This window comes from Lynx rufus, unplaced genomic scaffold (genome assembly GCF_022079265.1).
Source record: "Lynx rufus isolate CCGP_SWC_20201006 ecotype Redwood Valley unplaced genomic scaffold, mLynRuf1.p SCAF_1, whole genome shotgun sequence".
NCBI classification, from domain to species: domain Eukaryota; kingdom Metazoa; phylum Chordata; class Mammalia; order Carnivora; family Felidae; genus Lynx; species Lynx rufus.
The window spans coordinates 144,855,757-144,870,904 of NW_025814823.1; the positions used below are offsets into that span (position 1 = coordinate 144,855,757).

General features: G+C 43.9%; 1 protein-coding gene across 2 annotated transcripts in view; it reads left to right on the forward strand.

The window, feature by feature from the left end:
• RASGRF2 (Ras protein specific guanine nucleotide releasing factor 2) overlaps window positions 1-15,148 on the forward strand; it is a 237,149-nt gene that overhangs the window by 195,263 nt on the left and 26,738 nt on the right. The gene's annotated exons all lie outside the window — the stretch shown is intronic.

Consider the following 15,148-nt stretch of genomic DNA (forward strand, 5'->3'; position numbering starts at 1 on the left):
CGCATTGTGCTTTTCTTCCCCACTGCCAAATAATGGGAGGCCCTGCTGGACACGTGCTTGGCTAGTGCCCTGCAAGGAGAATTTTGAAAAGACAAAAGGGGGCCCTGCGTGGCTCAGATCGGAGCATATTAAACATATAAAATGTGAATAAAATGCTAATGAATAAAGAAAAAGAGAAGAGAGGAGCCCCCACTTCATATATTCGCCGAGGCTGTCCTGGGTCTGCCACACAGCCCTTGGTAATGACAGACTGTGAGATAGGGTCACGAGAGAGCCAGACTCCTGGAATCCCTGTGGTGAGAGAATTCGCTAATTGGGAAAAGTGGGATTTGGGCCTCACCATCAGTTAGCCCATGACAATTCTTAAATGTTAATTGAAATAAAAATGAAGGTAGCACATTCAGTATAGCATGTAAAAATTTTACTTAACACATCTTAAATAAAAATGGATCCCATATCGCTCAAATTCTGAGAACTGCCCTTAGCCCATTGAAATGTTTAGTCTCTTCCTCATAATCTGAGTGAGCTATTTGTACGTCCCATTTGCCTCATTGCAGATACAGGATAATGAGGTTTCTCCTGTGTCTCTGACATCCATTCCATTCACTCCTCTCTGGTTTTGGACTCGGGGTCCTGACTTCTGATTCCCTGGGCTGTGGTGGCTTCAGAGATGCAGAGTAGCTTTGGTACACAAGGCTTAGCAGATGCTGCTGGGTTGTCTTCCCTGCTGTGAGTGAAAGCCCAGGTTTACCTGGGTTCAGCTCCCTCCTGTCTGCAAATCTCTCCAAAACCTCTAATCTTGCTTGCCTCTCAGTCTCACCTCCTTTCTGTCAATCCCCAGTGCCCTCTTTTTCTCCTGACCTGAAATGGAAATCCCTCACAATCCACAGAGGACTCTTATAGTAGCTAGAAAAGAGCCACAAAGCAGTTTACAGTATGCTGGGCTTACTTTACTTTGGGTGAAGAGAACTCAGATGGGGGAGATGGGTGTATTGAATCCCTTGCTTGTAATAAAGAGATTTGGAGTAAGGTGTGATCATCTGGCTTGAGAGCTGCATTGTATTTGCATAAATACATATGTACACACAGGCAATATTAGATTGAACAGCACCAAGTCACTGGAATGGAAAATGGATTGATGTGAAAGCAAGGGTCTCTTTATTCAGATTGTGTCCTGGGGCCTTTATCTAATCCAAAAAGCACCCTGTTAGCTGTTGTTCGGAGAGTTCAGATACTTCACAGCCTATTTATTACTTAAGATGTGCTTGTATGTGGGAAAGCATTTGTGATCAGTTCCGTTTAGGGTGGGGCACACTGGGAATCCCAGCTTTGTAGACCCTCTACACTGGGGGCATATGTGGATGGTACAGATTGCTCAAGTATTCAGTCTTTTGTCCTGACATGATTATTGTATAACATGTGGACCCCGATGTGCCAGAGGAAGTTCTTCCCATCCACTCATTTCTCTTTTCTTACCTTCCCTGAATGTGTGAGTGGGTTTTAAGGATCTGTGGTTGGTTTCCAATTATCCTGCTATAACTTTAGCATGTGTACATTCTGTACCTTCCTCATTCAAGTGAGTTTTCCATCACTCTCTCTGTGTAAGCACATGACGTTGAGGACATTTCTGGAACATCTCTGCTTATCTAATTGCTTTAGAGCTTTATTTTATTTTTTATTTTTTTGGCTTCAGTGTCCAGGCTTCTCTTACTCCCTTTACTGATTTTGGCTGACTGGTGCTCATTCAGGCTTCACGGAGGGTAGTTTGAGAAAGACAGGTGGTCCTGGAGGCCACACTGTGTGCCCACCACCTCCTCTCACCTTTGGTAGCATGATCTGAGTCAGTTGAATTCAGAGGAGGTATGGAGGATAATCTAGAGAATTGAGTCTGCTACAGAATATTAGATGTCATGTATTTGTTTCTCATTTCTCACCAAAAGTGGCTAATATTAGCAGATACTACCCTGCACTTAATTCAGGAGAAATAAAGAGTCACAGAATTATGAGTGTTGGCTCTCCAGAGAAATAAAATTGCCTTCAACTCCTTCCCTGCAATGTGTGCTAGAATGCCATTCTGGAATCTTTTAGCCTTTCCTTTCGTAAGTATTTAGTAAGGCTAGGTTACTTCTTTTTTTTTTTTTTTTTCCTGATTCTAAAAATTTTCCTCTGTTACACATTCTGTGCTACTTTCTCCTCATTTTGTTGTGCTTTTTCACTCACCTGCTGCCTTTCATGTTGAAAGTGAAGCCAGAAGGCCACTCTGGATTTCTCCCACATGCCTTATCTATGGATTAACAGAAGTAGCAGCACAGGGTCAGGGGTACGTGTATTCTTCTTCCAGCTCTGCCACTGAATCTTCTGTGGAGGCAGAATTAGTCACTCAGCCTCACTGGGTGTTAGTATCTTCTTCTTCTTCTTCTTCTTCTTCTTCTTCTTCTTCTTCTTCTTCTCCTTCTTCTTCTTCTTCTTTTAAGTTTTACATTGTTTATTTGAGAGAAACAGAGACAGTGTGAGTGGATGAGGGGCAGAGAGAGGGAGAGAGAGAGAATCCCAACCAGGCTCTATGCCACCAGTGCAGAGCCCAGTGCAGGGCTTGAACTCAGGAAACCATGAGTCATGACCTGAGCCGAAACCAAGAGTCAGTTGCTTAACCGACTGAGGCACCCCAATATCATCTTCTGTAAATGAGGACAGCCATCCATCTCTTACCTCCCCCAAGGATCTGGTGAGGATTAAAGGTGACGTTGAATGAAGAAGCATGAAAGACATAAAGTACACTGTAGGTGGGTGTGACCAAATCCCTTCCAGTTAAGGACAGGAGATGCACATTTCATCCCCCTCCAAGGAGCTTGTAGTTCCCTGCAGATAGGGCTGTCTCGTTCATCCTGGCATCTCCCTCCTCAGGGCTCTGCAGCTCTGGGCACGTGGGAGATGCCTAGGAATAGTTGTCAAATCGAGTTTGCATTTTAATGTTGCTGTTGTTCATTCTGTCCAGGAAGGTATTCTTGAGTGTTTAAAATTTTCAAAGTCAGTCAAGACAGAGACTAAGGGATGGGAAATCAGAGAGAAAAACTGAGAGAAAGGAGGCACCTGGGTGGCTCAGTCAGTTGAGCATCTGGCTCTTGGTTTCTGCTTAGGTCATGATCTCACAATTTGAGTTTGAGCCCCACATCAGGCTCCATGCTGACGGTGCAGACCCTGCTTGGGATTCTCTCTTTCCCTCTCTTTCTGCTTCTTCCCTTCTCCCTGTCTCTCTCTCAAAATAAATAAATAAACTTTTAAAAAAAGAGAGAAAATCTGAGAGAAAGAGGTGTTTTCATTAGGCGTCCACATGCTTCTCAAACATCTCCTGCTAGGTGGCCTTAACGTGTCATTTGCACAATTCCAAGGTATCTGCAGGTTCCAGGGCTGTAGTGCTTTTAACCACATGCTTGTGTGACTGCTTTGTCTTCTGTGCACAGAAGGAGAGGGAGGGACTTCTAGGCTGGCCCTCCAGTTCCTGTCAAAGGCCTGACCTTGTATGTATAATGTATAACAACTTTGGTTTCCCTAAACTGTCTTAGTGATCCACTGATTCTGGAAAGATACTCTGTCCAGTTGTTTGAGGAATTTTACAGACCATGGAATGGCATTAATAAAGGAACCTGCAACAACATCCATAGGTTACAACCCGCTCTGGGTACCGTCTGAGTGACAAGTGGCCAAGAATGAAACAGTCACTCATTTTCTTAACTTAAAGGGAATATTTTAAAAGTGTGAGATCGGGGGCGCCTGGGTGGCGCAGTCGGTTGAGCGTCCGACTTCAGCCAGGTCGCGATCTCGCGGTCCGTGAGTTCAAGCCCCGCATCGGGCTCTGGGCTGATGGCTCAGAGCCTGGAGCCTGTTTCCGATTCTGTGTCTCCCTCTCTCTCTGCCCCTCCCCCGTTCATGCTCTGTCTCTCTCTGTCCCAAAAATAAATGTTGAAAAAAAAAATTAAAAGTGTGAGATCAGATAAAATGGCTTACTTACCTAAAAATTTCCTTCCCAAAGGAGTTTATGGAAGGAACGTAGCTACTGTCTTTCTGATTCCTCACCTCCTTTATTCATTCACTAACAAGAATTGAGACCTGGAGTGTGCTGGACACAGAGTAAATGTGAGTGTTGGAAGATCCAGACGTTACCTGAGTCAGGGGAGCTGGCCTTAAATCTCCAGTGGAGAGGTCTCCAAAAGTCCCACCAAGTGCCCCATGAGAGGAAGAGTTAGCCACTGTCCATCTGCCATATCCAGAGGGAGCCTGGGCCAGGCTCCCCCTGCCCCAGCACGACAGTCTGCGTGCGTTTCCCTGGAGGTCAGAAGTGAAAGCAAGAAGTGGAGAGCTGGTAGTGGGAAAGTACAGGAGGCCTCCTAAATAGGCTTCCAGGCTCAGGACAGGCTAGATTAGGACAGGAAGGAAATGTCTTATTCTGGACCGAACCACAACTTTAATATATTGGACTGGGCATTTTTGATTGAAGAGTTGTTCTTATAACTAAAGGTCCCCGAAGACATTGGTCCCTGCCCAAAACTACACGAAGGGTGGGGAAGGATGATCTACAGAGCAGTTTAATAATGATCAGTGACAAGCAGTACTGCTGCTTGATGATTTCATCATTGTTTACGGTACAGGAAGTGTAAGTCACCTCTGGAGAGCTGTTTCACGGAGTATATCAAAGTGACACAGCTGTTATGTTTCAGTCCTCTTACATTCATTGTTTGAGGGGCAAAGAGAGCACATTTAGCTGATGATGAAGAACTCTTCAGCTTATATTTCAGTTTATATGCTTTGTAGCAACTTATTGAGGTATTACATTCTCCACATAAAGGGCACTAAACCTATGAGTGTGGCTCAGTGACTTTTTACCTTTGTACACACCTTGTAGCACTACCATTCTGAGCACTGAGGGCCCCCTCCCAGTCCATGTCCCTCTTCCTGGGCATTGCCAAATCTTCTGTTAGTTTTAGTATTGTTCTTCTTGATAGTAGGTACTTTTTTCTGTACTAAGGGTAAAACCTTTAATCTGCCAATCACACTGATTTCTCCCAGTTTGCTCCTTTCCTTTTTATTTTCCCTTTTTTTTTTTTTTTTTTTTAAGTAGGCTTCATACCCAGCGTGGAGCCTAGTGCGGGCTTGAACTCACAGCCCTGAGATCAAGACCTGAGCTGAGGTCAAGAGTTGGATGCTTAACCGACTGTGCCACCCAGGGGCCCCTCTTTTACTTTTAACAATGTGTATGATACTTTTTACATACGTATACACTCCCCCTCCCCCCGCCCCCGACCCCCCCCATAAGAGGGCTTTATATATACTTTATCATGTAAAAATACTCACATACACAGATACTATGAATCCTTTTTTTAAAATATATGTTCTGTAACACTTCCTGAACACACTTAACAAATAAATGTAGTTTGGGCTGTAAGACAAGAATTAGCAGCTCTCACTCCTGCACTTTGTAGTCACTCATAGCAGCTGAGGTGAAAACTTTTATGCCTCCAAATATCCCAGGAGGAGCTGAGCCCGGGGCCGGTGTGTCCATGGAGCATGGATGCCGGAGCAGAGGGGCCTTCAGAAGCCTGCTGGAGAAGCAGGGGGGATGGTGAGGAGCACGGGCTTCAGGGTCAAAGTTATCTGGATTGAAATCCCCGCCCTACCGTTCATTAGCTATGTGGCCCAGCTAACTCTTCAGCTCCTCCAGGTCTCCATTTCTCCTTCCACTTAAGTGAGCATGGTATCACCTATTTCTTCTGGTGATTGTGAGGATCATGTGAGGTAATACCTGTTAGAGCATCTGTTATATATGAATGCTCAGAACGTTACAAATGGCTGCTTCCTGGCAGAGCCCCGGGAGGGTCTAAACCCAGGCAAATGTTGTTACCCCTATTTAACCAGTGAAGCAATTAAGTCACAGAGAGGTTTGATCAGTGCTGCCCAGGTGACCTTCTTATAATGGTGGACACATTCTGTGTCTGTAGTGCCAACTACAGTAGTTTCGAGCCACATGAGGCTAACTGAGCCTTGAAATGCAGCCAGGGTGGCTGAAAAATTGCAGTTTTAACATTTAATTTAATTTAATTTAATTTAACTTAATATAAGTAAAAACACGTGACTAATGGCTATGGTATAATTGCACAGTTCTGGACCGCTCAGAAGTACAGCAGCAAGCCAGACCCAGCTCTCTAATTCCTTCCTCTCTCCTGCAGTGCCCCATTGCTCCAAAACAGGAACCTGTGGATCATCCCCACTTGGCCCCAGCAGTAGGCCTGCCAAAGAGGGGCACATCTCCATTGGGTTTACGTAGACAAAGCAAAACCTTTGTGTAACGTCGGTGTTGGGGCTATAAATCTCAAAGAAGGTGATGGCTCCTTCCCAGTAAGGGAATGTACCAATGAGCATACTTGCATTTGGGTTTCGAGCCTGCAGCTTCAGGTCATTGGTCCGGTGGAAACATGCCCTGTGGACCAGCTGAGGTGGGAAAGTGATTGCTGCTGGCATGGCAGGGACTTCGTGTGTTCAAAGACCTCAGGGATCAGGGTGTCCTAAAATGAGAGTTTATGTAGTTCATCTCTTCTGTTAGTTATTCTGACAGATGACAGGGGCCCCTTTTTAAATTTTAAATTTTTTTTGGCATTGCTTAGTAAGACACTAAATCTAGCATCAAATTAGAGCACTAAGTTCAGATTTACTCCTTATTCCAAATCTGAAACTGAGGTTGGGCCAAGGATGAGCATAGTGCAGACTTTCCATGTGGGCGGGAGAATGAAACGTGTAAGAAAGAGCCAGCTACTAAATAGGCAGCTCCTGTCACCCCAGCTGAAAGCACTGAGCCTGCTTCCAGCCCCATCCTGCCCTCGGGCTCAGCTCCTCACTGTCGTCCATTCCTGCTCCTGCCAGTCCCATGGGGGACTTCCCCTTCCACGCTTGAGGCTCAGTCTCTGCTCTTGAGCTGTGGACCTTCTTTTCCACTTACAAGGCCATCTTCAGAGGACAGATGTCTGATCTCTAAGCTCTGTGCTGGAGAAAGAATGCTTCCTGGGCTGCACCACCCTCTGCATTACGTGGGTGCTTCCTGTCCTCATGCTCCTGAAGATGCCCAGGACTTTACAAGACCCTTTGCCTAGATCCTTTCCATAGCTTGATCAGATTTCCCAATGTCCGCTCCCAGGGAAGATGTGTCGCTGGTGCTGAGCTAGGACAACACAAGCCGTTGCATTCCATAGAAATGATTTTTGAGCCAGCCTGAGGTCTGAGGCTTAGTTATGGTGCATGGTCTTTTATAGGCAACTTGAAAACATAACCCCTGACTGAGAAGACTGTTTCCTCTACGAGGGTGAATTCTGAATGACACGACTCCCAATGTTTTAACTATTTAACAAATACTGTATTGCCTACTATTGGGTCAGGCTCTCCTCTAAGCAGTTATTTTCAAATAGTAAGTCATTTACCCTTCACCTCAACCTTTTAAGGGAGGCAAGGTAGATATTGTTATTATCCCAGCTTTACAGATGGGGAAATTGAAGCCTAGGGAGATGAAATAATTTGCCTGTGATGACACAGATAGCAGGTGGCAGAGTGAGGGTGCACACCCAGGATGCCCAGCGCATCCTCTAGCCCCTGATCTCACTGGCCAACTTTTGGGGTGCAGACAGCTTGAAATGCAAAACGTACATAGCCATTCCTGACTCAAAACAGTGGGAATATCATATGCTAATACTGACCATGCTTTTTCTATTTCTAAATCATTCCTTGGAAAAGTTACTTTTGTCCCAGAGTCTATTCTGTAAAGGATTTGTATGGTTTTATGGGGCAGAGGGCTGCCTCCGTGCTGACAACCAAAACAGCACCTCTTGCATGGAGATGGTGATTCAGCCTCCCCAGTGCTGGCCGTGGCTGAAACGAGAGCTAGTGCTATCTGTGGTTAAGGGTCAGGAGACCACAGGCATCCCACCTAACCGTGGATTAGATGCTGCCCCCCTGCCCAGCAGCCCCAAAGTACAGTGAGGCTCCTGCGGCCTATCACCTGCCAGTGGGTGCTGATGGGGGTGCCTGGAATAAAAAGAGAAAATTTAGTTGCTATGTGAGAAGCTGGCAGCTATGAACTATTTCTGTTTAAAATTTTTTTTAATCTTTATTTATTTTTGAGAGAGAGAGAGAGACAGAGTGTGAGTGAGAGAGGGGCAGAGAGAGAGAGGGAGACACAGAATCCAAAGCAGGCTTCAGGCTCTGATCTGTCAGCACAGAGCCTGACATGGGGCTCGAGCCCACAAACTGTGAGATCATGACCTGAGCCGAAGTCGGACGCTTAACCGACTGAGGCACCCAGACACCCTGAACTGTTTGTTTAAATGACAAATTCGTCGTCTTCTGCTTCAACCTTGCAAATAGCTTTATAAAGCCACTAAATGGGAAGATAATCAATGGATCACACACTTTTTTATGTTAGTCTCATCTTTACTAATTTGTGCTCCTTTGTGTCTAGTTATCCACACCACTGCCCTTTGACCTCTGCATATCCAAGCTAAGAAATCCCAAACGTCCACCAGGTACAAACCAGTGTTTGTTCACAAACTCATATTTCCCATGAAGGCAGCCAAAGTGAAACAGAGAATGCTCTAATTAGGCCAGCCACTTAAGTTCCCTTTGGCTCCTCCTGTTTTCCGGGCACGTAGGCTGGTACTTATTTTCATCACTGTAGTTTCCAATCCTGCCCGTATTGTTTTATCAAAATGTGTCCTTCTCCCTCACAACAAACTGGCTTGGCATCACATTTCACTTTAGTTGCTGGGTCAGGAAGGACTCAGGTGAGGAGAGAAACCTGGAAACCTGAATTCTCATTAGATTCCCATGCCAGCTTGCTGTCTTCCTCATTCATAAAACTGGCAAAATGATCTTTAAAGGGTTCTTGTGCACAAATGAATTATTTGTCAGAGTGCCCTAGAAAATATAACATGTAAGAAACTATGATCTGATAACTATGGTTTTTCTTTTTTCTTTTCTTCTTTTTTTTTAAGACCTGAAGATAGATTTTCATTTTCTGACTCTCTTTCTGTGATCCAGGCAAACAACCAAGCAAAATCCTACTTCCTTCAACTACTTACCAAAGTTTTTTTTTTTTTATCTTTTATACATCCCTATTGTTATCCTTTAAACTCTCCTTAAGCTTTCTACTATACTTGTCTTAAAAACAGAAAAGAAAAGAAAACTTGGTGAGAAATTAACAACAGGATTTATTTAAGTCTGTGTGAAATAGAATTAAGAGGTTAATAAACCACTGTCTTAGGGGCATCTGGTTGGCTCAGTTGGTTAAGCATCTGACTTTGTTTGGCTCAGGTCATGATCTCGTGGTCCGTGGGTTCAAGGCCTGGGTCGGGCTCTGTGCTGACAGCTCAGAGCCTGGAGCCTGCTTGGTATTCTTTGTCTCCCTCTCCCTCTGCCCTTCCCCTGCTTACGTTCTGTCTCTGTCAAAAATAAATAATCAGTTAAAAAAAAAGAAACCACTGTCTTAAATGGAACCTATTTTCTGTTCCCATTAGTTGCCAAGACAGAAATTTAGCTTTCTCTGTAAATCCAGTGGGATTCTTTAACCTTCCGTGGATGGGTTTCATGGACAGAAAACACGGAGGAACACTGTCTGGGACTTTACATACATCGACAGCTTCTTACTGCCCTCCCAGTTTGCATTCTACATGGATAGAATCACTCGTGGTCCTAGGAGGCATTTCTGGAGACCATGGCACACAGGACTGAGCTCTCGGTTCCTTTTCTGGACCAGCACCCCTTCATCATTTTAGGACTCTATCCCCCAGGACTCCGAGGAGCCAGTGTGGCAGTAGGGCATCAACTGGTTTGTTCAGGCCTGAAGGTGTTGCCTCCATGTTGCCCTTTGTGCTTCCTCTTCTGCCCAGTCTGCTCCCAGATGCCAACCACCTGTATCTCCTGATCTTTTTGCGTAGTTTCTTCCTGGCTGGATGTCAAAGGCTCTGCTTCTGCTACATTCCTGACTCTGGGTCTGTCTCCTCTATGGGGAAAGGGATGAGGTACAGCTTGCCTACCAGCTTTCTTTATCGGTCTTTTCCCCTCTTATGGGTCAGAGGGCACAGCGAACAAAGTATAACTTACAGACCACTCTCTACTAAGACTTATTCTTGACTTAAAGTCAATGATAATTTTGTTGGCATGTGGCATTAATTAACAATGGAAGTTTAAAAATCAAGATTAAAAGCAGGCCTTTCCAAACTTTTTTTTTCGCCTCTAATTTTTGTCATTGTCTTGGAAGGTACAGTCTATCAATTAACCACCTATCTAGAAACCAGGGGAAAACATAGCATCTGGAAAAATTCTCTTTCTTCTGATAAATGTTTTTTAAACTGACTGATTGTCTTTGGAGAGGTAAAGCTAGAAGCCTGGGAGTTACGTGATTTCAAGGTTGTGGGCAGTATTTAAAATTCTTATGAGCACAGCTGTTCAGGTCTAGAGGCTGCATTTTAGCAAGTTATTCAGATGAGGAATCATTTGTTAGAAAATGGCCAAATAAATTATTTTCTGCATGATTTCCTCCTTCTCACTCAGTCTGTGTCATTCATTGCCATTTGCCTCTTCCCAGTTATTTTTGTCCCGACAAATCTTCCACATTTTGCACTGTGCCTTCCTCTAGTAGCCTCCCACCTCACATCTGCTAAAATAATTTCCCCAAAAGCCAGTTTAAGAAGAATTAGGTAACATATTACCACATGTCGCAGAGTCAAGTATCTTCCCTAGAACTTTTGTCCACTCATTCAACAAACATTTGGGCCCCCACCAGGAGCACCTGGGCCTACCAAATTTGGGGCTTACTTACTATCTGGGTTTTACCACCTTTTCCTGGTGCATAAGCTCCTACGTGATGGTCAGTTACACATTCCTATATATTCTGTTCCTCCTTGGAGATTCTAAAACCTTATGAGTAAGTGTTGAACAGGTATTGGAAAGTTTGGAATTACTACGGCATTGCTTTGGAGGATTTTATTCCAAACTTAATGCTCCTCCTTGTGTGTTTTTGAGTAGGTTATTCCTTTTGTATGGCAAACAAAGAGGCTTTTAAAATATTTTTGTAGTTAGTTGATGGGAAATGCTGGAAAACCCTGCCTTTCACTTTTCCAGTACGAAACTGTGATTCACAGTCAAGGTTGCCCAGAGGTAGCAAGAAGGCAGGCAGACCAAGGGTGGTGTCAGGTAGACGAGGCCAAACAGGTACTGTGCAGGGTCTCCTGTGCCAGCTTTTAGCCAGCACAATCTCCCCTGGGATCACGTTTCAAAATTTAAATTCTGAATGAATTCCCACTCCCCTTAAAAGAACTGAAAACCACACTGGTTTAGAGGCTTGTTATCTCTAGTTCATTAAAATGAGGAATCCAGAAAAGCGTATCCTCAGCCTATCAAAGTTGATTTGCATAGATCTTGGGAAGATCACTCAGCATCTTTGCCTCAGTTTCCCAGTTGACCAATGGCCCAGATCTAACCTAAATGTACACTACAATGTAAATTAAATTCTTCATCTTCTCTAGTAAAAGAAGACAGAAACAGCATGCTTTTCATTTTCTTGAAAATCATTGTCAAATCGCAGGCTTTTATTTTTGAGCCTAACACATCCTAAGCCCCTTCTTTATGAGCCCATTTCCCCAGGTTTTAAAATTTTTCTGTGGTTTTACTCCATTCTGCAGCATTGCCACTTTCCTTTTAAAAACTCTGGCCACTGTTAGGAATACACTGTACTGATTATAGTAAGAAAATTACTCTCATAATTCTCTTTATTGTCAAACTGTGTTTATTGAATCAGATTTTCTTGATGTCCTAGAGTTCCCATGGCCATAAATTGTGTATTAGTAATTATTACCCTGGTCTCCTGAAAGAATGAACGTAATTGCCAACATACCTAAGCTGTGAGCAGGGGATTTTGTTTCAGCGTGCTGGAGAATCTGATTTATTGTGTCTTGTATTATTTTTCTGTTATATGATCCAGTCTTATTAATACAAACCTGAGTTTCAAGATCTCTATCTCTAATGGTTGCTAGTATAGGTGGGAAATAGTTCCAGACTCAGTAGGGCAACCACCTGTTGGATGTGTCTTTTCAGTCCAAGCCACCAGCACTAATTCACTGATAGCCATGTGTTTTTGGACAGTCTGTGGTGTGCAGTTAAAAACTCAGGTTTCAGCTAACACTGCCTAGGGTCGAGTCCTGAGTCTGCCACTTGCTACTGGTGTGACTTTGGGCAAAATAACTTAGCTTCTCTGTACCTTGACTTCCTTGTATGTAAAATGGGAATAGTAATGATTGTAACTGTGTTGCTATCAAGGGTTAAATTGGATCATAAAGTGATTAAAATGTCATCTAGCCTGTGGCACACTCTCACAAAGTCTTAGTTATGATAATGACCTGAGGAATTGCTCAGTAACCAAAGGGAAATGCTGACTTCCTAGTCATTGATGAATGTGTTTGAGCGGAGTCAGTGAAATATTGGTAAAATACCCTCATCTCCCAACAGCTTAACCACGTGAGGAGGATTGACATCATTTGTTGGTAACCTTTTGTCCCTAAGCATTTGCTGTATTTCTTGATACTCTGCTTGAGCTATCACCTCTTTTCAGGGGTTCTCAGGAGCTACATTTCCAGGCCTAGAACCACTCCTCAGACTCAGAGGGGCTGCCCCCTACCCCCGCCCCGGACCCCCGGGTTTCTGGGGTTAATGTTTCCTTCTTCTGTCCGTCACCCAGCCTGCTGTTCTTTGCTCTGCCTTTCCCCCACCGCGAGTGTAGACTGAAATGTAAAAGTCTCATATTTTCTGGGCTCTCCACCTGTGGAAGCAGGGTCGTTTCTGTTTTCTGATTTTCCGTCTCTTCATCTCTGCTTCAAAAATTGGGAAACAAAAACCAACCTACATGAGCTGTTGCTGTGATAGCTGCGGTGACTGCCTCAGGTCCTCCTGGGTGCCGCAGGGTTCCCTGATCCAGGGCATGAGATAACCGACAGCAGGCAGCTTCTCCCTGCAGGGAGGGCCCTGCTCCCCCAGAGCCAGGCCGGCCAGGTCGCAGCACAAAGGCGGTGGTGAGGTAGCCAGACGACCCTGGCGCGCCATCTTGTGGGCGCCCTTGATTGCTGCCTCTGAGAAGCCGACCGTGTTCTCCCTCCCACCTAGTTAGTATTCTCATTTCCCATTTCCAGGGCCTGGGGAAATGTGACAAAAAATTAGATTCCAGATAATTTTAAAATGGCTGTTAGGCAGACTTATTATGAATAATCCACCTCTGGATTTAATTAGGGCAAGTGCCTTTTAGCTGCTCCAGATTTCTCTTGAAGTAGTAGCTACTGTTTTTAACAGGGACTTTTGAGTGGCCAATTCTGCATTTTACATGCATCGTTAAAAAAGAAAACTTTACGTTCTAGGTAGTACATCAGAGGATTCAGATAGTTTTTTAGTTAGTTTTTGAGGAGTTGTTGTTTGAGTGAATTAAAAAAAAAGTGGCAAAGTGTTGCTACTGAAAGTGTAATCGGCATCACCCAGGAGCTCATTAGAAAAGTAGAATGTTCCAGACCTACTGCATTAGAATCTGCGGTGATTTGTGGGCATATTGACAGATAGAAGCACAGGTGTAAGCGCGGGTTACCAGAGTCAGATGGAAGACTTGTGTTTTTGTCTGCACACTGGCACCTCCTTACATGTCTCCTGTCAGCCATATGATCACATCCCTTCAGCCTCAGTGGCCCGTGTATGACACAAGATTATAGGTTTCTGCCTTGTCTGCTCCTGGGTCAGCTGAGGGAGAAATGAAATTATGCATAGCAGTTCAGTTTGAACATGGTAAAAACCTGTGCAAACGTCAGGGGAAACTGTGAGTGAGAATTTTTCCATTTCGTACTCAGCCATCATTAGTTAACCTGTTTTACATCAGCTACATCATCAGCAGAACAAATATTCACCTATAACCTTCATCATGCTCCGAATAGTGTCTGGGCAAATTCCACCAAGTTTTCAGAGCTCTCTCTCAGGCTAGTCTTCCTAGAGCTCAGAATAATAAAATTACATTTTATTTTCCTTAACAAGACCTTTCATACAACTTGCCTTCCTGGGGTCTCAGAACTGTTTCCCCTGTTGAGCCCAGGGTGGGGCACAGTAGGTAGCCGCTGGTTGATGAAATTGCTAATTAGCCCTTAGCAAGGTCCAAACACTGGCCTGATGTCCTTCACACTAATCCATTTATGATAATCAGATTATGTGCATCATTAGAGACTGACATAGCTACAGAAGGACTCCCATCATCTCACTGATGAATATCAAATATTCATTAAGGAAACAGACTCCTGATGGCTGAGAAATCTTTTGGTAGTGTGCAGGGATTGAAGTAAGTGAGGTCATTAACTGTTTACAAACATTCCCTTCACCTTGAAACAGGAGAGGAGGTAGGACAAAGAAAACACAGTAGCAAGATACTACTCTCTTCTCCTAGCATACATGTTAAAACAAAAACCAATAGCCAAGAAGCTGTTGGACAATAAGTAGATGAAATTTTAGGAAGACATACCAGCTAAAGGCCTAAGAATGGTAAGAGATAATAACCTCTGTGTTGCCTGAGGCCCCAATGGTTCCTGTTCTGAAGAAATGGTACTGATTGTGAAGCATTAAAAACAAAATATTGAGACAAATCTGTTACATAGTCCTCCACCAAACTGAGGCACAAAAATATTCCACTCAAATTAGGGCAGACTATTGCATTGTCTACAGTTTGTGAAATTATGGACATTTTTGCCCTGAATTTACTAAATATAGGTGAAGCGTGCTGTTTTTCTTTTTACTGGATTCATTCCAATTAGCAATGTTTTCTCTAATTATTTAAAAGAATTCAAAATGTCGGTGCTTCAAAATTACTTTCCTGAAAGTTAAAATGTAGTTATAGCGAGTAACTTTATATAGGAGGGAAAATACACATTCACTTCTGCTCATGGGAATATAGTCCGTCAGAGTCAGGTCCTTGAAAGCAGGATTTAGCAGTTGTACAGTTCACCTCCGATAATCTGACAGTCGCAGTGTGCTTCCTGCAGGTGTATTTTAAGATAGCACTAGGGCACCTGGGTGGCTCAGTCGGTTAAGCGTCCAA